This window comes from Emydura macquarii, unplaced genomic scaffold (assembly GCF_026122565.2).
Source record: "Emydura macquarii macquarii isolate MOO-44397 ecotype Brisbane River unplaced genomic scaffold, CSIRO-AGI_Emac_v2 contig_1146, whole genome shotgun sequence".
Classification (NCBI taxonomy): Eukaryota; Metazoa; Chordata; order Testudines; family Chelidae; genus Emydura; species Emydura macquarii.
Window position 1 is genome coordinate 17944157 of NW_027131283.1, and position 22807 is coordinate 17966963.

General features: G+C 40.4%; 1 long non-coding RNA gene across 2 annotated transcripts in view; it reads right to left on the minus strand.

The window, feature by feature from the left end:
• The window catches only part of LOC137152226 (uncharacterized), a 47714-nt gene extending 31356 nt beyond the window's left edge, over nt 1-16358 (minus strand). For both annotated transcript variants that reach the window (XR_010919494.1, XR_010919493.1), the window contains exon 1: nt 16051-16358. This is a non-coding gene — a long non-coding RNA (uncharacterized lncRNA). The remainder of the gene's footprint in view (nt 1-16050) is intronic.
• Between the last annotated feature and the right edge of the window lie 6449 nt (nt 16359-22807).

Here is a 22807-nt window from a genome sequence, read left to right on the forward strand (position 1 = left end):
TTGTTCCCTGATGATCTTGGCTCATTGCCATCGATAGATCTATCCTCCAGAAGCTTATCTAATTTTTTAACTCGGTTATGTTTTTGGCCTTCATGACCTCCCATGGTAAGGAGTTCCACAGGTGGACTGTGTATTGTGTGAAGAAGTACTTGCTTTTGTTTGTTTTAAACCTGCTGCTTACTAATTTCATTGGGTGACCTCTAGTTCTTGTGTTATATGGAGGGGTAAAGAAACACTTCCTTCTTCACTTTCTCCATACCATTCATGATTTTATAGAACTCTATCATATTCCCCTTTAGTACTCTCTTTCCTAAAATGAACAGTCCCAATCTTTTTAATCTCTCTTCATATGGAAGCTGTTCCATAACCCCTAATCATTTTTGTTGCTCTTCTCTATACCTTTTCCAATTCTAATGCATCTTTTTTGAAACGGGGCAACCAGAACTGCATGCAGCATTCAAGGTGTGGGCATACCATGGATTTATATAGTGCATTATGATATTTTCTATTTTATTATCTATCACTTTCATAATGGTTCCTAACATTCTGTTAGCTTTTTTTTTGACTGCCACTGCACATTGAACAGGTATTTTCAGGGAACTATTCATGATGATTTCAGGATCTTTGTGTGATAATAGCCAGTTTAGACCCCATCATTTTGTATGTATCATTGGGATTATTTTTTCCCATGTGCATTACTTTTCACTTTCAACACTGAATTTCACCCAGTTTTGTGAGATCCCTTTTTAACTCTTAGCAGTCTTTGGACTTAACTATCTTAAGTAATTTTGTATCATCTGCAAATTTTGCCACCTCGCTTTTCTCCCCAGATCATTTATGAATATGTTGGACAGCACAGGTCCCAGTGCAGATACTTGGGGAATCCCACTATTTAGTTCTTCCCATTGTGAAAACTGATCATTTATTCCCATCCTTTGTCTCCTATCTTTATCAGTAACTGATCTATACAGAGAACTTTTCTCTTAGCCCATGACTGCTTACTTTGTTTCAGTGCCTTTGCTGAAGGACTGTGTCAAAGGCTTTCTGAAAGCACAACTGCGCTATACTGGATCACCATTGTCCACATGCTTGTTGACTCCCCCAAAGAATTCTAATAGATTGCTGATAGATTTCTAACAAGTGTCACTTTACAAAAGCCATGTTGTCATTTCCCCAGGATATTGTGTTTATCTATGTGTCTGATAATTTCGTTTACTACTACAGTTTGAAACAATTTGCCTGGTACTGAAGTTAGTCTGACTGGATGGTAATTGCCAAGATCTCCTCTGGAGTCTTTTTAAAATATAAACATTATATTAGCTACTCTCTAGTCATGTAGCTGAAAAGCTGATTTAAGTAATTGGCTACATACCATAGTTAGTAGTTTTACAATTTCTTATTGGAGTTCCTTCAGAACCCATGGGTGAATACTGTTTGGTTCTGGTGACTTAATACTGTTTAATTTATCATTTTGTTCCAAACTCCCTCTATTGAAGCCTGTCTGAGACAGTTCCTCTGATTTGTCACCTAAAAAGAACAGCTCACGTGTAGAACTCTCCCTCACATCCTCTGCAGTGAGGACCGATGCAAATAATTCATTTAGCTTCCCCACAATGGCCTTGTCTTTCTTGAAGGCTCCTGTAATGTATCCCCTTGATCATCCAGTGGCCCCACTGACTATTTGGCAACCTTTCTACTTCGTATGTACTTTTTAAAGTTTTGCTGTTAGTTTTTGTGCCCTTCACTACTTGCTCCCCAAATTTGTTTTTTGGCCTGCTTTCTTATGCTTTTACATTTGACTTGCAAGAGTTTACAGTCCTGTCTGTTTTGGTTTTTTTAAAGGATGCTTTTTTGACTCTAGCCACCTCTCTGACTCTGCTGTTTAGTCATGGTGGCTTTTTTGTCCTTTTACTGTTTTTTGGGTTTTTTTCGGGGGAGTAGGGAACACATTTAGTTTGAGCCCCTATTATGGTGTTTTTAAATAGTCTCCATACAATTTACAGGCATTTCACCCTTGTGATTATTCCTTTTAATAGTCATTTAAATAGTTTCTTCATTTTTGGATAGTGCCCCTCTGAAGTTAAATACTCCTGTGGTGGGTTTCTTTGGCACTTTTCCCCCATAAGGATGTTAAATTAAGGCTGCTATTATTGAGCCATTCAGCTATATTCACCTCTTGGACCAGATCCTGTGTTCCACTTCGGACTAAATCAGGAATTGCCTCTCCCCTTGTGGGTTCCAGGACAAGCTGCTCCAAGAACCAGTCAGTCATCAATGGTGTCTAGAAATTTTATCACTGTATGCTTTCCTCAGGTAACATATATCCAATCAGTCGGATGATAGTTGAAGTCCCCCATTATTATTATTGCATTTTCTGCCTTTATAGGCTCTCTAATCTCCCTGAGCATTTCATAGGCACAGTCACCATCCTGGTCAGGCGGTCAGTAGTATATTCTTACTGCTATAATCTTATTGTTCAAACATAAAATCTCTCTTGATCAAAATTCCATGGTACAGTTTGATTCATTTAAGATTTTCACTTTGAGTCTATGCTCTCTTTCACATAGGGCCACTCCCCCACAGCATGATCTACTCTGTCTTTCCTATATATTTTGTACCTGTGTTATTGCATCCTATTTATTATATCCTCATTCCAGCAAGTTTCTGTGATGCCCATCATATCAATATCCTCATTTAATGCCAGGCACTCTAGTTCACCCATTTTAGCATTTAGATTTCTAGCATTTGTATATAAGCACTTGTATATTTTGTCAATATTCAGTTGCTTGCCTTTATGTGTTATGTTTAAATGGGACGCGTACACTTGACCATTCTTCACTAGCTCCTATCTGTACTTTACCCATTTCTTTCCTATTGTCATTACTAGGGCATAGATTTCCCCTTAATAAATTCATCCAGACAGGAGGTCTCTGATGAAATCATGTACTTCTCTGTACCTATCGGCTTTCCCCCAGTCCTTAGTTTACTAACTCCTCTACAACCTGTTTAATTTTATGTGCCAGTGGTCTGCTTTCTTTTTGGTTTAGATGGAGCCCATCCTGCCTGGATAGGCTCCTCCTTTCCCAAAAGGTTCCCCAGTTCCTACTAAACCTAAAAACCTCCTCCCTTATGCCATTTGTTTCATCCATGCTTTGAGACCCTGCAGTTCTGTCTGTCTTCCTGACCATGCATATGAAACTGGAAGCATTTCAGAGAAGCAACTTAAGATCCCTCCTGAGATAAAGGCCCCATTCTGTCAGGCACTGTACATGCACATAAATCAGTTCTTTCCCCAAAGAGCTCGCAATCTAAACAGAGAATGGGAGAAAGGAAATATCCCCATTTTACAGATGGGGCACTGACATTTAGTGACTTGCCCGTGATCATGCAGAAAGTCTGTGGCTGAGCCACAATCTGTACCTAGAACTCCTGAATTCCAGTCCAGTGAATTAACCACAGGACCATCCTTCTTCCTCCCATTTACATAATTATTTCTTTATAATTATTTTAAAGCTAAAAGCGTGCATTCTATATAGTGACTATTTATATGCTTCATTTTTGAAGCTGCAAGCCCATCCTCATGCAAGCAGTCCTCACTGATTTCAGTGGGACATGAGGACAGTCTATTATTCAAATAATGGTTTGCAGGACCAAGCCCCCATGTGTGATAACACAAACTGTTCTGAGTGCAAAGGAAACACGGTAAATTTTTTAAGTGTGAAAAAGGCAGCTGATGTGGTGTGCTCACTGTTTATCATGCCACTTGCATTATCATATTCTTTCTTTGTGCTCCTCCTGACTGACTGCCTGTATCTAGCCATTGCCTCTCATCCCTGGGGCAGGGATTGTCTCTTTGTTATATCTGTGTACAATGCCTTGCACAATGGGACTTTGGCGTCAAGATGCTGGTGCAATACAAATAAATCATAAAAATGCATGTTTCCTGCACATTCTGACAACCTGTGGAAGTGCATACAGTGAAGGTAACACAGTGCCACGCCTCAGTTCTAGAGTCCAAATCAGTTAGGCCCTCAGAAAAGATGGGAAAATATTTGTGTGTTTGTCTTACCTGACTTACATATTCATACACAACACCTGAATAAGAGCTCTGTGAAAGCTTCTGTCTCTCACCAACGGAAGATGGTCCAATAAAAAATATTACCTCTTCCCCCTTGTCTTCAATAGCCTGAAACTAGCACAGCTACAACTGTATTTATATATTGTATTCACACACACACACAAAAGGTTTTTGTGTGTGTGTGTGTGTGTGTGTGTGTGTGTTTGTGTAAGATAGGGATTTTTTTTAATCGAATCAGGATCTAAACTGTGCTCAATTTTGCAAACTTGTAACCTGACTGATGTTGAAAAGCCAAACCTTAATTGCTTCAGTTTGTCCATGACAGAGATGAGAGAAACACAACTTCTATCTGAACTCAAACTTTGATGGTTTGGATAAATTGTAACTGATTTTACTTTCAAAATCTCACACATGATCAACTAAGTCTGCAAAACCAAAAATTGGCTGTTCAACCCATCTTCACTAAAAAATGGTCAAACAGAATTATATCATGTTTCCACTTTTGGGCTGAAAATAAGAATGAAAAATCTCAGCTGAAAGGTTCATTTCCCCCTGCCTCTAAAATTATATGCATCTAAAAATAGGGATTTATCATACAAAATTACTTAGCCATAACTCTAGTCCTGCAGTAATGATACTATAATAATGCAGAGACAAGATTTAATTTTCAAAACTTTTAAAGGTGATCACTGAAGTAATTTTATCATTTTAAAAGTTCATTGAATTAAGTTACTCTAGATTTACACAAGTGTAACTGAGCAGTTGTTAGAACTAATTAAGATCTTATTACATTTTAACCTCTAAATATCTGTTTTAATAGCTTCAGTTATTTTAGCCAATGTTTTTTACTGAGGTCATTTACTATAAATGTCAGTTCTCAGTATGATTTTAACTCATATGTAACTGACATGATTTTTTTTAAAAACCCCTAATGCTAGATCAGAGGAATATAGTCACTGTACAATTATTAATATTGACATCAGTCCATATATTACAGCACAGGAACTTACTCTCAAAGTGTCACTTCTGTTTGGGCCAGTATTAATTTGATTTGCTAACTACTCGGGGAGAAGGGAGGAAGGCAGGGAGAGAGAGAGACTACACTAAATGAAAAAAACTTTTTAAAAGAAAATTCTCCATCCCACTCAGGTTTGGCCACTCCACCAGTCTCAAATTTCTGGAATTAAACCAGATCAGGATGGTTTCAGAGTCACAGAGGGCCTGATCCAAAGCCCATTTAAGTTAAATGGGCGTGCTATAAATTATAGGAAATGGATAATATATCTTTAACAGTTTGTGAAGCCTCTAATGGCATTCTGTATTCTGTGTTTATAACCCCGCCACAGGAGCAGTGTATGTAGCTATATGTTGTGTATACTGAGTAAACGTTGTTTGGACCCCACTGTTCCTTCATTATTAAGTTTAGTATCTAAAAAGCCAAAGACACAGGAGTCTTTCCATTGTCTTCAATGGGTTGTGGATGAGACCCACGATAAGTATATAGATGGTTGTGAAATATAGTCACAATGATTATGAAAAGTAATGTGCAAACACAAACCAACCAACCTACAATGCTGTGTTTAATCTCAGAAAACAGGAACACAACTGTTACCCTTCCCCAGGCTCTAATCTCTGTAACATCCACCTATAGAGCAACTGAAAGGTGAGAAACATTTCTCTTTGAGGCTTTTAAAGCAAAGCAGCAGGGACCATTACACAGGCTCAGTTTCCCTTCCCATCCACCATGAGGCTGATCAACCTTTCATTGAAGTTATTGGAAAGATTCCCATTTATTTGAAAGGGAGATGGATTGGGGCTGGTGGGCAGAAATCCAAGTGCATTCCCATTCAAGCCATGTTTCTGGTCTCCAGCAGCTCAGAGTTTGGAATTCCCAATCGTAGGGGCTGCAGCCAGGGAGTGCAAAGTGCCAGAGCCGTGCCAATGAGCCAACTAGAATCATTTTGTGTGTGAGAGTTAATTATATTAATTTGAGCATCCTGCTTTATGGGAATCATCTACAGAGGCAAGCGGGAGAAAAATGAGTCATGGGGCAGTTCTATGTGAGCAATAGGGAGAACCGTGAGTATGCAAGTCTGTAAGAAATCTGGGGTTGGCTCGAAATAGTTAGATGACATCATCCTCCTGGACTTGTGAAAAAGCTGCAAGAACCTGCCACAAACTTTAAAAGATGGCTTGGTTGCGTTGCTCCTGGCTTTGCAATGTATGGCTGCCAGGGCACACTGCTCATTAAGGAGCCATGTGCAACACAAACAAACCCCACTCCAAGAGCGTGTTTATCTCATGGCACAGAATGCCATATGCCCACAGATCAAAGACTGTGGGAACAGATGCTGTTAGAGCAGCAGCTGCACTAAGATCCTGTCCACACCCTTCCTGTTTGCAGTGGCCTACCCTGGGGCTATTATGTTCCCAACAGGGCGATGATTAGCCCTCCTCCATTCCCTCCTTCCCAGCCGCCGCTGCCATTCTCTAGGGAGGGCGTAGCAGCACTCGCCTTGCTGTCTGCTTTCAATTGCTCATTGTTTCTTTCTTAAGGTGCAGCCAGTGGGCTAGACGCTCTATGGCTGGTGTTCTGATAAGGTTCTAGAAATTGTTCTAATTTACGATACAGAAGTTTGTTTGGAAAAATGGGCCAAAAGGCTAACAAAAAAAAATAGAACTGGTGTGTTTAAATGGAAAGGAAGGAGCTTGTCTTTCCAGACTTAAAAACCAAAAGTCAGTGGACCAGATTCTGATTACCACGAAACTTATGTAGATCTAGAGAGTAACTCCATTAAAATTTGTAAAGTCACTGCACATGTGTTTCTGTGGAACAGAGCTCAGATTCTGGCCCAGTGCATGAAAAAGTCTCTCTTCTTCACCATCCCACAATTCCAGATGTTTCCTAAATCATTTATAACAAGATTGCTCTCAGCACTAGCAAAAACAAAGAATAATCCTACTGTAACAGGGGACGTAACTAATGGAAACTAACATTGAGTTTAATGGGCTCTGGATCGGGTACTAGATGCTTTAACAGTAGAGTTGATTGAAAAAGGTGTCCCTTTTCAGAGAGCTCTATCTAATAAATCTCTGTCTGAGACACCTGTGACCAATTCAAGGTACTGAGGAAACTAGATCCTGATTCTGCTCCCTTATAGCAGTGAAATCAGGAGTAATTCCACTGAGGTCAGTATTCAGGTTTACTCTAAGTAAAATCAATCCTCAAAAATCTGCTCTTCAGATTTGTATTATTGTAAGGCAAGGAGAAGGGCCTTCCCGGCAAGGATGCTTTGGCAGTATCTAGGATAAGACAAGTTCTACCAGCGGCAGGGATTTCCCCATCCCCCCTCTACTGTGAGCGCTGATCACCTTGGAAGAATCATCATTTTCTATGTGTTAGGTAATAATTTGGAAAAAAAAAAACCCCATCACTTACAGTTTATGGTTTAAGTTTGTATCATGCTTGTGAGTTGCACAACAAAAATAACACTCTTGGTATCCCATACAGTCACTGCTCTCATTGAGACAGAAATGACAAGATAGCAGGAAAGTAACTAATAGGTATCTGCACCAGCGCCTCAGCTGGTATAACTTGGCTTACCTGGCCCATGATTTGTTTACTTTCTTATTGTTTCATATATTTATGATGGAGGGGGGAAGAATGACTAACAAGGCAGCAAAACCAGTCTTTCAGTCTGTTAAATTATTTAGTTTAGTTCAGACCGGGGAAGATTGTGAGGAACTTCAGAGGGATCTAACCAATGTAGATGAATAGGCAACATGAGGGCAGAGGGGATGCAGTGTTGACAAACAAACTAATCCACACTGGCAGTGATAATCTGACCATCACAGTACTGGGTTCCAAATGAACGGCTCAGGGGGCAGGGGCGACCAGGGAGGAAAATGACCCCTATGTTGGAGACAACTCAGTGAAAATTTCTGCAGAATGTGTTGACAGTCAAAGTAAATAAAATGTTAGATTGTATAAAGAATGAAATAGAAATGGCATAATATTTTCAGTATGAGTGATGTAAATTAACGATACACCCCCACCAGAAATACTATGTTCTGCTCTGGTCACTCTCTCTCATAAAAGGGATGGTAAGATAATTATCTGATGCAGTACAGTCAGTCTATCTAGCCCAGTATCCAGTCTTCTGACAATGGCCAACAAGAGACGCTTCAGAGGGAATGAACAGAACAGGGCAATTTTTTAGTGATCCACCCCCTATCATCTAGTTGCATCACCTGGCAGTCAGAGGTTTTGCCATCTTGTCTAATAGCCATTGATGGACCCATCCTGCAGAAGCTTATCTAATTCTTTTTTGAACCTAGTTATACTTTTGGCCTTCACAGTAGCCCTGTCATGGAGTTTCACAGTAAGTGTGCATGGTGTGAAGTAGTACTTCCTTTGGCTTGTTTTTAACCTGCTGCTTATTAGTTTCATCAGTTGACTCCTGGTTCTTGTGTTATGTGAAGGAATAAACACTTCCCTATTCACTTTCTCCACACCATTCATGATTTTATAGACCTCTATCATATCCACCCTTAAGTCACCTCTTTTCCAAGCTGAACAGTCCCAGTCTTTTTAAGCTCTCCTCCTATAGGGAGTATGGAACAGATTTCAATCATTTTTGTTGCCTCTCTCTGTACCATTTCTAGTGCTAATAGAGCTTTCTTAAGATTGGGTAACCAGAGCTGTACCTAGTGTTCAAGGTGTACCATGGCTTTCTAGAGTGATATTATATGTACTATCTTCATATATATCCCTTTCCTAACTGTTCCTAGCTTTGTTACTTTTTTAACTGCCACTGCACATTGAACAGATGTTTTCAGAGAACCATCCACAATGATTCCAAGAGCTCTGAGTGGTAATAGCTAATTTAGACCTCTTCATTTCATAAATATAGTTGGAATTGTTTTCCCACGTGCATTATTTTACGTTTGTCAACATTGAATTTCATCTGCCATTTTGTTGTCCAGTCACCTAGTTTTGTGAGATCCCTTTGTAAGTCTTCAGTCACCTTTGGGCTTAAACTATCTTGAAAAATTTAGTATAAAAATATAGTATAATAGTATAAAAATTTGCCACCTTATCATTTACCATTTTTCCTAGATCATTTATGAATACATTGAACACACTGGTTCCAGTGCAGATTCTTGGGGGACCCAGCTATTTACCTCTCTTCATTCTGAAAACTGACCATTGTTTCCTACCCTTTGTTTCCTATCTTATAACCAGCTACAATGCATGAAAGGACCTTCCCTATTATCCTATGACTCTTAGTTGAACTAGGGTTCAGGGAAAGGTGACTAAAGTTATCAGAGGCCTGGTAAGACTACCTTATTAAGAGAGACTGAAAAGCTTTAGTTTAGTTAGTTTTGACAGAAAAGAAATAAGTGATATAATCCAGGTACACAACATAATGAATGATCTAGAGACGGCAGATTGGCCACTTTTATTCACCTTCAGTAATACAAGAAAAAGAGGATATTCAGTGAAATTGAAGGGCAACAATTTGAAATGTTAAATAATTTTCTCTTTTCACAATTACCCTATGGCCCTCATTGCAACAAAACATCATTTATATGGATGACAGCATCTAGAGTTACATTAGATGAAACTTTCTTTCCCTCTCCTACCAGGATATAAATGTTGTGTATTTCAGGGCATAAAAACCAACCACTGAATGGCAGGGATTAGAAATAACACTTCCATCATGTAGTGGTTATTCCATAATATTCACTAGGGACGTTTCTCTCCCTCTGCCCCCATCCCCAGCCAGCTTTTTCCTAAAAGATCTGGGTACTGGCTTACCATCAGAGACTCCAATGGGCTGATCTGGTGTACTAATTATGTTCCCCTGTATGTTGTATTATATCTTTCATAACTCATGTTCTAGTCATACCTCATCACCCCACGGTTAGAGATTCATTCCTCAGTACAGGGGTTTCAGCTACACTAGCAGCTAGAACATTAAAAAGACCATGCTGGAAGAATTTTCTTCAAAAGCCTTCCCTTACGTAAGTTCATGGAGAGGGAATTTTGCTGTAGACAAAGCTGTCTTAGGTGCTTTCTCTGGGCTTGTTTGTTTTCTTCCCTGTCATCTTATTTTCCCAGTTGTGTTTCCACTATCTGCCTATTCGTGAGTAAAACTGTCCTTTCCTGTTTCCTGTCTCAGTTGTTTCCATTCTCATCATTTTACACTCCAACATCTGTAGAAACTGTTTTCCTTTCTAATCATAATTGATCCATGCAAGCAGTAGCCATGGAAGTGAGACTGAAGAGGAAGGCATATATAGCTGTTGTGCATGAAATTCAGTATGATGTCACTAACAGGCTGAAGCTATGTACTGGAAGTAAAACTTGCATGAGTATGACTTCTTTTGTGGGAGGGAAAGGAGAAAACATGAGAGAATCAATCATTGGCAGAGTCAAAATAAGGAAGAATTTAGTTACAGCAAGAAATCAGAATACCATGCGCTCTGAGTTACAAGAAAAGCAGTAATTCATAGATTAAGGCCAGAAGGACCATGAGCATCTGGTTTGATCTTCTGCATGTCAAAGACTGTATAATATCACCCACACCAAGCTCATAATTTCTGGTTGAGGTAGAACAGAAAGCAAAAATTGTTTGTGCCCAGTTTTAAAACATTAGAGAGCATTGAGAAACCAAAGATGATGGGAGAACAAAATGGATGTAGCTGCCATCAGGTCCTAAGTTTAAGAGAGTAATCAAGGCAAATCAGTTGTCTTACAATGCTCAGACCTCCATCATGTGAAGATTACCTTGTGGGAGTTTTGGCACAAACTGAATGGCTGTAGGTAAGGGTTACCACACCAGACTTTCCCTGTGCTTTATTAGCATCCTCATCTGTAAAAAGGGAATTAATAATGTTCACAATATTACTGGAGGTCAGAGTTAATGTTTGTAAATTGATTTAAGAACCTCAGAAGATGTAAAGTAGCATAGCTTCATCGAAAGCAGCGGAAGATCAAACCCACTGTCACATGTATGGACAGGACACACTACATTGTGATTGTTAGCAGACTAGAAATCATGACAAATTGCTTTTATTCTTTGTACATGCAGCATAATGTCCTTTGTGGGAATTGTGGCAGCCATCTTTTATATGGCTAGAGCATGGTTTTCAATGTGTTATTGGTTTCTATAGGCTCAACCACTAGTAACCAGTTTTCTGTAGTAACTGGGAGTTGGTGTAAGATTCCATCTGTAGCCAAGTATCTTACAACATTGTTTGGGGAAGCATTAGCTTAAAGAAACAGATCTTACAGGCTACTCTAAAGACTGAAATCAGATTCAACCTGAGCTCCTGAAGGAATGAATTCCAGGTCCTAAATCCTGCTGTTGACTGGCAAAAGCTCAGATTTCAACTGCAGTGTCCCTGCCAAGTACAGCAAACTTCATGGGGAACAGATAGTGAGGCGATAGTCACCAAGATAGAGGGGCTTTAATCTTTTCAAGTTCTAAAGTAGAAGAAAAGGACCTTAAACCAGACCTGGAATTTGTTTGGTAACCACCATCAAGGGCAGAGCAGTGGTGATGTGTCCATATTATTCATCCCTATGTAAAAAAGGAATTAGAGGACGTGAGACTACATATTACCTTGACCACTGGAGAAGGACAGATGCCACACATGAAGGGGTAAAAATCACCTTTTCAGCCAGTCTCTCTCACTAGTTCCCCCTTCTGATCAACATCACTTCCATCTTCACTGTGTTTAGTTTAGAGAACTGGTCTTCATCCAGGTCTACACTTCATCCAGGCACTGCATTGCGAGGGAGAGTCATAGTGACCGTTTGCTGAGAAGGAGGCCGTCGGGAGCAAGAGGCTGCAGCTGCACCTGCCTAGTCACCAGGCAGGCCAATGAATACAGCTAGGCCATTGGTTAAGGCAGTCAGGCTGCTTACTCGTAATCCAGTAGCTGCCGAGTGGCTTCTCTGTCTCCCTGTGATTGGCACATTCTAAGCACTGCTCCTGCCTAGGGCCTGCTCTGCACCCTCCAGCCTTCTATGGCTCCAGGTAACCTGCTTCTGACCCAGGGCTCAGATTCCTGACTTTGACTTGACCTCAGGCTTGGCATTTAGATGCTGGTTCTGACCCCTGCTCTGACCACTAGGCCTAACTACCTACAACTCAGTCTCCTGCCAGAGGAGGAGAGCTAGGTATCAGCTGCATATTGATATTCAAGCCCTCAATCTCACCTTGTGGCCTCAAAGAAATGCTGAACAGGACTGGTCCATGCAGGACTCCACATGCGAATGACCTCAAAAAAGTGGCATTCCTAGTCTATCTAGGATGTCTCTAAAAAGAACAAGAGAGCCACCACAACGTGACTTTTACACCAGGCAGGTTTTATAAGTGGGAAAGTAATACCTCAGGGTCCACAGCATCGCAAGAATTCACAACACGGATGTTCATGAGATCAGTCTATTGTGAGTTCTATCTCCATGTCATGCCATGCCTGCCAAGAAATTGGCAGGAAGGGATTCCCATATATAAATCACAGCACTTCCAATTAGATAATACCAAGATATTTTGGATGATGGAACTGGAAAAAGTGGTACAAGTATATGCTTTATCCTATAGATTATAAATTACCATAACATACAAATAAGGCTAAACCAGTGCCCAAGAGCTACACACCATATTTTATGGGGGGTTCAAATTGTGAGTGACAATAACTAAACTCCTTCAGTTTTGTATTTTAAGAAATTTCCCTTTGAAGTTTACACTGGGCTCAAGATCACAAGGGGACAAAGGTTTTCTAAGAAGCACTGCCAATTATTTTATAGATTTAGTGTCTGCATTGCCAGAGACCATGATTCAATTCAGTAATTTATATCAATAGTCACAGTACTTTTATCATGTGAACTGGTGTTAGAGCAGGAAACTCAAAAACTGAGCAGAAATCTGAAGGAATCTCTGTTGATGCAAAGTGAAATAAAGGGGATTACAAGTTACAACACTCTGCCTCTGAGGACATAATAGGACTCTCCCGGAACACTCATTCTACTTATCTAGAATCTTGACCTCCTTCTGCACCTTTTGATCAGCATGCCTGGGACTGCTGGAGACTTATCCGTTACAGCAGGAATTTGCCCTCTGCCTCATGCACCCATTTTACTAGCCACTTGCACACTGGATTATGGGACTAACACTTCAACACTCAAGTGGAAACCGGAGAGCAGTTCATGGTCTCCATCACAAGCGAGGTGTAACAGAGTCAAGTGGGAGGTCAAGCAGAACTAACTGGGTGAGGTGCAGCAGACTTTATGGCTCTTCCCAGCTTAATGGAAGCGGACTGCTGTCAGTGTGAAAAAGAAACATCCTCAGGCCATTTAAAAAAAAAAAAAAAAAAAAAAAAAAAAAAAGCAGAATGATTGTTTAATATAACAGAACTAATCACAGCCCTAACTCTCATGAGGATCTTTGCTCAAATAGATATAAAGAAAATAGAACTCCTGATTTACCATTCCTGTTGACTGTCTATTCACCTCCAGTTCACACAGTGCTTAGCTAGTGCTGGTGGGCCAAAGTTTTCTCTGCAAGTTACAGTATGCAATGCTCCATCTTGATCCAAATGGCAGCAACAAAACTCAAGACAATATTGTAGACTGGACCATCTCTGTGGCCTGAATCCACAGAAGGGCGGTGTTGCAATGCTGGGCCATGCTTCACTTTTAGGCACCTAGAAAAAAAACCTCCCTGTACAATGAGTGGGAATAGACAGGTGTCTACATGCTAGGCAGGGACCTGCTGACGACAGGGGTGTCTCCTAAGCCATGCACCTCTCAAAGTTTGTTGCCTAAATCCAGGCTGAAAAAAGTTGCCTACCTTTGCTTGCAATCCACAGCCAGGAACCCCACTCCTTGAGTCAAACAGCTTAGGCACCCAAGCCATTCTTGGAAGAAACAATTGATGGAAGTGGCAGGACCCTTCCAACTTAGCCCCATGGTTAGAATTCTCCCCAGTACATCCTGAGTGACTGAGTATTTGAACAGGGGTCTCCCACACCTGAGATGTATGCTCCAGCCACTGGGCTATAGAGATAGTCTGATGTGAGGCTCCCTTGGCCTCTCCTATTGAAGTTGTTCCACTTTAGATACATAGTCATTGGAGCAGGAGGACGTAGACCCTGGGTCTGCTGCCTCCAGATGGGTGCCCTAACCATCAGGCCATAGAATCAGTCAATCATTCTCACTCTCTCGCTGGCCCTTTCAGTGTTCTAGCCCCTGTGCTAAAAGTTAAGTGAGGCAGCACCACCACTTCCTCCTGGATTTTGAATGGGGTTCAATCCAATAGGCATGCTCAAAGCACACCTGCTGGATTGGGCCCCAGGGGGAAGAGCAGCAGAAGATAAGCATTCCTGTGCTTGTTTTGATGGATCACACAGGGCTTAGGTGAGAGGTGGACAAAAGCATGCATGCCCAGAGGCAGAAATATAGTTGCCTAGGGAACTTTTACATCAAAAATGAAGGTGCTGAGTGAGTTTAGGCACCTGCAGGTTTAGGTGGCAGCCCAGCAGGTGGTGGTTTCTGGATCAGAGACCCCTAAATCTGGAATTTAGGCTCCTATGTTTAAGAGCCTGAATCCCTTTGGGGAACTGGGCCCACAGGCTACACCTCAGCAGAGCACAGAAGATTCCGGAAAGGGAATGGTCTCTGGTAACAAAAAGATGGAGCAGAGATTGGGGAGGAAAGCCTGTTCAGGTTGTAACTTGTTGCTAATTTCTCTGTAAATCCCTGACATTTACGAAGGTCTGTGTCTCCCTATTTCAAGGAACCTCTGTTAGACGGTAACATGTTCAGGCATTTTTAATCATAGGTGAACTTCAAAATGTTCAAGTAAGCCTATAAATATTTGAATCTTCATCCCTATGTAAACTTTGCACTTAAATGTATTTGTTTACTCTTACTTTTCTCCCTCACTCTATAGCCAGGAGTAATCCCATTTCACTGAAAGAAGTTTGCCTTTCAATCCAATACTTCTGTAAAGTATTTAAGAGTCTACACCATGCCTTGGCAATAAAGACTGGTAAGCACAAACTCAGAAGAAACTAGGACTTCGATCAGTCTCTCTAAAGCTAGAACGTACAGCAACTCATGATCAGTTTTACTTCCAAACTTGTCATGCCTAGAATCCCTTTCAGGTGGGTACAATCACCAGTCAGGATTTACCTTCATCAGAAATAGAGGGTTAATTACAGAGCTGCTTAGAATCCAACCAAGAGGAAATAAAAAAGGAAAGCCAGCTCAGAACTATCACTTATTTATTGACCAGTGCACCATAAGTATGCACTGTACCAGCAAACAAGGAGGCAGCCTCAGAAAGACTACTTGACTTGAATGGATTACTGAATGTATACAGAACTACACAAGACACTAACAGACAAGGTCGCAGCCCTGATCTAACTTGAGCAAATGAACTCAGAAGAAGATAGTTAAAATCCAAGAAGGTGCAGAGGAGATTGAGTGCATGGGGGGTGGGGGAAGCCTTTCCCAGGGGAGAGAGAGAGAGCGAGCATAAAGAGAAATAGTGATGAGGAGGAATAGGAGGAAAGAAGTTTTAGTGAGATTGAGAACACAGCCTCATCAACTCCAGCAACCAGTAGAAGCTAGCTACTAAGGCTTTGTAAGAGGGGCAAGACCTCTCAGTTTCTGGAACTGTTGTCAACTCACAGTCCTTCCCTCCCCCCACCCTTCAACTGTATAAGCACAGTAAACACCCATCTTCAGCAGCAACAGCTCCTTCCCTCCACCTAAAAAGTGGGTGTGCGACTACGATAGTTCATTAGTTAATAGCAGCTTCTTGTTATTGCTATTTTTACTTATAATGCACCACTAGTGAGCATGGCCATTATCAGCCACATAAAAAGTTACACCCTTGCTGTAAAGTACTTACAGTCTAAATTAGGGAAAACGTAGGGGGAAAGGGGTATCATACCAAGTAAAGTGATTGAGTTGTTTAGAAGAACAGGGTAGAGGAACGCTCTCTTCCTTTTAAGACCCGGTAGCCTTTCCTGGATGAACACAGCTTGGTCTCTCCAGCATGTTGGACCCTCAGACATCCACAATGATCTCCCACCTTCATGAGACTTTCCTTTCCCTACACGGGGAGGCAGATTTGGGAAATCAGAAGTAGGTGGTGGTTAGTCCCCAGTCTGTCAACGAGGAAGATTTCACTTGAGTTAGGGTACAAATCCTGAGTGCTGTTTTTCATCTTCTATTTCAAAGGTTTGGCTTTCCCTACTACATCACTATCCTTTACACAGGTTTTTGCTGTTGTTTACCCCATGGCTCGAGCTTTTCTCTTATTCATAAAACTCACCTGCTTCCAGTTTTTTGGAACTCAACTTTTCTTTACCAAGCTTCAGCTGGAACAGTTCACTCCTCCCACCGACCCATCAGGCTTGCTCTGTAGGCTAATTGACTGCATCTTGACTACATTAGTTAATACTGGTGGGGGGGACCTTTCTAGCATTTAATACTCTTGCATGATCAAACAATTCTTTAAATCCTGTAAGAGTTAATCATTGTAAAGAGGAGAGGGGAGGGCAGAGGCAGAAGGCTGTCTCTCACAGATCATCATCATCATCAAGCATTTGGTTAGGCTGGTAATTGACACATGGCTTTCTAAATTATAGGGCTTTAAATAAAATAAGAGTATTAAAGCCATGTGTATGCTTGTGGGTGCCACATTCTTTAGGATCACAGTTCCTGTCCATATGCACACAAAAGTCACAGATCTGTTCAGTTTCAGCCCCTTTTGAAAGATGTGGTGAAACTGAAACACTAAGGATGGACGAGCGGACTTTTAAGATCATGAAAGCAAAACAAAGGAACTGCTAGGGACCTCAAAATCAGCAACGGACTACGCAGCACAGTCACCTTAAAAGTTGGTGATGCCACAAGACTTTTGAAATAGTTTATCATGAAAACCATAAAAATCTGCCACCATTTTGGATTCATCCAAGAAGCAAGTCTCAGCAGCCATTTTAAAAAGTGTGTGCGCTTGTTTTCCATTCAAACACACAATACAAGTCATGCTGGAATGCATCTCCCAAGCTACTCTTTCCTCACCACAGTTCAGAACATTGTCTTTACACATTTACTTTGAAATGGAAGCAGAAGTTTTACATGACTTTTAGGACCAGCTCTCTCAAGAATGAATTGAAACTACAGCTAAAGACTTGCCCTCATGTCCTCTTTAAAGACACATCCGATGCTGGAATAACCCAGGACTGGTGATGACAACCCTCATTTCTGGGTTCAAAATCACTCCATCACAAAATCGGTTTCTCATTCCTGCTTCTAAGGAACTCAGACCCAGGAAACTAGTAACTGAATCATTACCATCTGATGCAGATGTGGCCCCATATATGAAACAGATTAGTGATTTTGGTTCAGTTCCTCGTGAATAGACAGTCAAGTTACCACATTGGCAGCCTTGAGTGTTTCTTCATCTGATGAAAAAGATTCCAACAAACAATTAACAAAAAAAAAAAAAAAAAAAAAAAAAAAAAGGTCACTCAAACCAGAACACACTACTCACATCACTGTACAAAACCTACTGCAGATGGTGGATCTGCCTCCAAAAATTATTCCACCCCTGGAACATGCTCCTGGAAGTACTGAAGTGGGAAACATACCTACCTTTTCTTATTAAGGACATCCATTTATATTGCCTCAGTTCAGCAGATTTAATGGAGCATTACATTAATTTTAAGAAGGAAAATATTTAATGTAGAGTATAATAAATATTGTTCAGATTAATATAAAGATACCCGATATGTTGGTATACGATATGTTTTTTTAAACCAATATTAGTTATATTGGTAAAAGGCATGGTGTGGATGTAGTCAGAGCAGTGTAAAGACATCCTATACAGGTATAACTTGTTTCAGTCCAGAATATGCACTTTTACACTGGTATAAGTGGACTAAACACTTGGAGGGGGAGCATATTGCTTTAACAATACCTGTTATAATACAATATAAGCGATATAACTTAAGTGTGGCTAGTGTTCATATCAGTTAAAAGGGGGGTAAAAACATGTTCATTATATTTCTGGGTGAACTTACATTGGGAAGAGTTGTGAACAAGAAATAACATGGGAGGAAACAGAAGATGGAAACAAGCAAATAAAATTAATACATCTGAGGGGAAAACAGGTAAATGTCCCTCTATGTAGAGCTCTGAGACTGTTCAATGCGTATTGCCTTCAGTTTTGGAACCTCACGACAAGGGAGATAGACAAGTTAGAGAGTTTAGAAAGAAGCAAAAATAAGCACGTCTGGAAAGACTGATTTATCAGGGAAGATTAAAAGAGTTAGTAATATGCATCTTTTCTAAATGATTACTAAGGGATTATAGTTAATCCTGCCTCAACATGTGGGGATGGACTAGATGACATTTTGAGGTCCCTTCCAGTCTTATATTTTTGTGATTCCATAAAATCTATAAATAAGGAGCAAACACTAGAAGGGAGAAGAATTAGAAGGTTAAATGTAGAGGTATGACAAAAAAGGACATTTTAAAAAGGGGGCGGGGGAAACAGGGTATCAAGAAGAAGAGCTATTTTATGGCAGAACAATAATCTTCCAAAGGAAATGGCAGACACCCCATTGCTTGGGGCACTGAAAACTAAGTTAGAGAAAAGGTTAATAAGTGCAGTAGGAAACAACCTCAGACTGGCAGAGGAATGCATTAGATGCTCTAATTACCCCAGACAGATAGAGAGGAAGGTTGACCCTAGACAGGAAGGATGGTCCAGTAATCAAGGTACGAACTTGGGCTTCTGGATTTGATTCCCTGCTCTGTCATAGGACTTCCTGAATGACCTTAGGCAAGTCATTTTAAAAGTATAAGTATGGCCCTGTCTGTCCCTAATTCCCACTGAAATCAACGGGAGTGAGACACCTGTATGCCTTTAAGAAACTGGCCTTAAGTTTATGATGTGCCTCAGTTCCCCATCTCTACCTCAAGGATGTTGTGAAGTATTCGGATACAATGTAGATGAGGGACATATAGACAGGTCATCTTAGCTTTTAATGATTCTGTACTTAAAATTTGTCTGAAAACAAGAGGTTTGTAAAATAGCTCTTCCTTCACCCAAGACACCTGGCAAGACCCACGTGGCTCTGCGTTGCTGCATAGTCATCAGCACCTGGAAGGGAACACAGCATCTGACTTCAGATGTTTGTAGGGAAGTGAAGAAAAGGATTTTCAAATTTTTTTTGTTTTAAATTGAAGTATATTTTATTTTTACACCTATGCATATTAGGTTAATAATTAGCTAGATTTGATGTTTTAGCAAATAATTAAACTGGAAGGAGGAAATGAATGACAATGCACTATGATGTTATTCTTGAATGAGAATGACAGGTTCCCTATGAGACAGCTTGTGCTTATGATCATGCAACTGTAGGAAGGACAGGATACACTTGTGTTGTACATAAAAGCATCTGCTCAGTTTGGGTATGCCTAGCATGTGTTTGAAAGCAGAGGCAACTTGTTACCTGATGCTTCTCCAACAAGTGTTTCCTACGTGTGAAGCTAGAGCTTGCAATTCATTTTTTATTATATCCAGCATTTTGAATGTCCCATGACAGTGTGGAGAGAATGTTGCTGCAGGGTTTGGGGAGCGGGGGTAGGGAGGCACCTTTTTGGCTTTGTTTTCTCTTGCCAATCTTTTTTCCTCCCACCCGTTTCCCCTGTTGGGTATGCACACAGCCCAATGCTAAACATGACTGCTGAAGTAGCAGGGGAGAAAATGCAACTAGGAATAAACAACACACAACCATACACATGAAACAGAAAACATCATCTGAATAGGTAATTAGAAAAGCTGATGTAGTACCATGTACACAAACAAAGCACATCCCCTTTGGGAATGTTTGATTGGTAGATGACCTATTTTTAAACAAACCTTCTGCCTGAGCCAACAGCTGCTTCCAAATTCAGGCATATGACTATGATCCAAATGGGCCTAGCTGGAATATTAGACCTTAGCTAGTGTTTGTTGATAAAGCTGTCAGACATTTCTAATCATTCACTGCTACTTCATGAAAGCCAATTAAAGCTCTCCTGAAAATAAGTTAATATCTCCTCATCTTAGAAAGAAACTTTCTAACTGATAACCTCTTAACCAGAGCTGGTAGCTGACAAGTTGAGTCAACCGTATGCAACTGGCTTTTTCTTTAGTTAAAAAAAGGACCCTTTTCCATGTGTTAGGGAGGTTATGCTTCCAACATGAATACCACAGTTAACGAGCCTCTCTCCCTCCTTGAGGGAATCTATGCAGTCACCAGTTCAGGATAGTGTCATGAGCATTCTAGTGCCATTATATTTGTGATAAAGCAATAATTTATATGGAGAGATTTGGATATGCAGTGTAAAAAACAAATCGACTCTCTTCCAGGTTAAAAATGCCTAATATTGTATGTTATTTGATATATTGCCATCGCTGGCAGGACACATCACTGGATGTTAAGAGGAAAGAATGGTCTACATATAAATGACCCAATTCACCCCCCTTTCATAAAAATAAGAAAACCACAGGGCCATTTACCAAAGTGACTAAAACCTTGGGTGGAAATTTCAAAAACAGGATGGGCTAATAAAAAGTAAAGATGGAAAAATGCTTAAACTGAGGTAGACCAGAAAATAGATGGACAGAGCATTTCAAGGAAGTCCTCTAAAGACCCAGTCCCATCTCAGCACCAGATTTTGATGAAATGTCAAATTGATCAGATTCACATTAACAGCGGTCCAATAGTGATGTCAGAAGTACAGGCAGCAATCAAGAAACTGAAAAACAGTGGCAAAAATGCTAAAAGCACTTATGAAATTGAAAACTGTTTAATGAATTCTGGGGAAAATAGGAGACGCCTGCACAGTAGAAATCTGGAATAACTGTCAGAAGACCCAGAAAGCATGATCTCGCTGGAGATGGGAGTTGCACTACTCTGTTGTAAGGAAACTCTTCTTCAGTGTGTGATACTACACAGGAAAGAGGTAGTGGTTGCTGAGCCTAAAGAACAAGCTGGATTCAGGCCCAAGAGATCCTGTATAGATCAAATATTCACACTAAGGACCATAATAGAAAAATATGTAGAATGGCAGGCTCCTCTCATCGGTTGCATTATTTCAAAAGATATTAGTCAGCCTGCATAGACATACATTGTGGAATATTCTTCAGTCCTATGGAACCCCAGCTAAAGTTGTTACTATCATTAAGGCCATACATAGAGATGCGAAGTATTCTGTAAAGAGTAGCAGTGGTTCAAAAAGGACACTGGCAGGGCTGCCATCTCTCTACTGTTTGGCATTATCATAGACTGAATAATGAAATGCATTAGCAACACAAACACTGGGATAGCATGGGTAGATGGCAAATGCCCTGAAGATCTAGACTTTGCCAGTGATATTGCACTATTGAGCAACGTCCCCAAAAAGTCATGAACTTTTTAAGACCGATAAACATGGCAAAACACAGTAGGCCATTGCAGGGCTAAAAAATCAGTCGTGTAAAAACCAAACATCCTTGAAACCCAAGCAGCAACGTCACATTCGAAGAACAGTTGTCTACCTGGGCAGCCAATGGAGACCGCAAGAAGAAAGGGACATCAAAGGATAGGAAAGGCTTTCACAGCATTTACTAAATGCAAGAACATATGAAAATCAAGGATATACAGCATCGGAAACAAAACAGTTTTAACTCAGTGTAGTCTTACTGTTAACATACAGCTGTAAAAGCTGTAGATCTACCAAGCCATAAGACAGAAATACACTTTTGAAAATAAGTACCTATGAAAAAATTCTGGGCTTTGGATGGAAAGACTTCAAGCACCAGCAAAGAAGTCTGAGAAATGCTCAACCAGCAGCTCATCTCCACCAGAATCAGAAGGAAGCATTGGACATATCTGGGACATGCACTCCAGATGCCAAGACAGACTCCCAAGAAGTTATCAAATGGAAACCAACTGCTGGGAGGAAATGAGAGTGCCTAAGAGAAACCTTAAGAACCCCTATTAATAGGGAGGACAGAATAGTTCATCTCAACACCACAGGGCAGAGGGAAGCAGCAAATGACAGAAGGATAGAAGAGACTTGTTTCCACCCTTTGCGCTAACATTGGTGTGGGGAGGATGTAATATTTTTAGCATCTTCCAGTGCGTGAAGGGAGAGTGAACAGTTATATTGAGAACCAACCTCCATTCCCTACCCAGAGACTGGAGAGTCTGAGGAGACTTGGCCACATCCAGATTACTCGTTAGTACTCTGGTCTAAATGGTGGCAAGAATTCCACAACACTTACTGTACCAGGGAAATTATATATAAATTAAACAGTCATCCAAAAATAGCTGCAGTGTACTTGCTGTTTAATAATTATTTCAAGTTGAAAATGTAGTTTGCACAGTTGTGTTTGCTGGTGATTCTGAATAATTAATTTAATTTCAGGGTCAACCCAAATTCAATGTTTTAAAATTGAAACAAAACCTTTTGTATGTTGCTTTTTCTTAAGTGGCCCTTTAAAAAAAATTAAAATGTAAGGAAATTTCTAAACATTTTAAATAGAAAAAAAAATCAAAATGTTTAAAAAACATTGGAACTAACAGCTTTGACTGAGAATTTGTTTAGGGTTCCACCCCTTCCCTAGAAACAATTCAGCAAAAAAACTGACACATGCAAAGTATTTG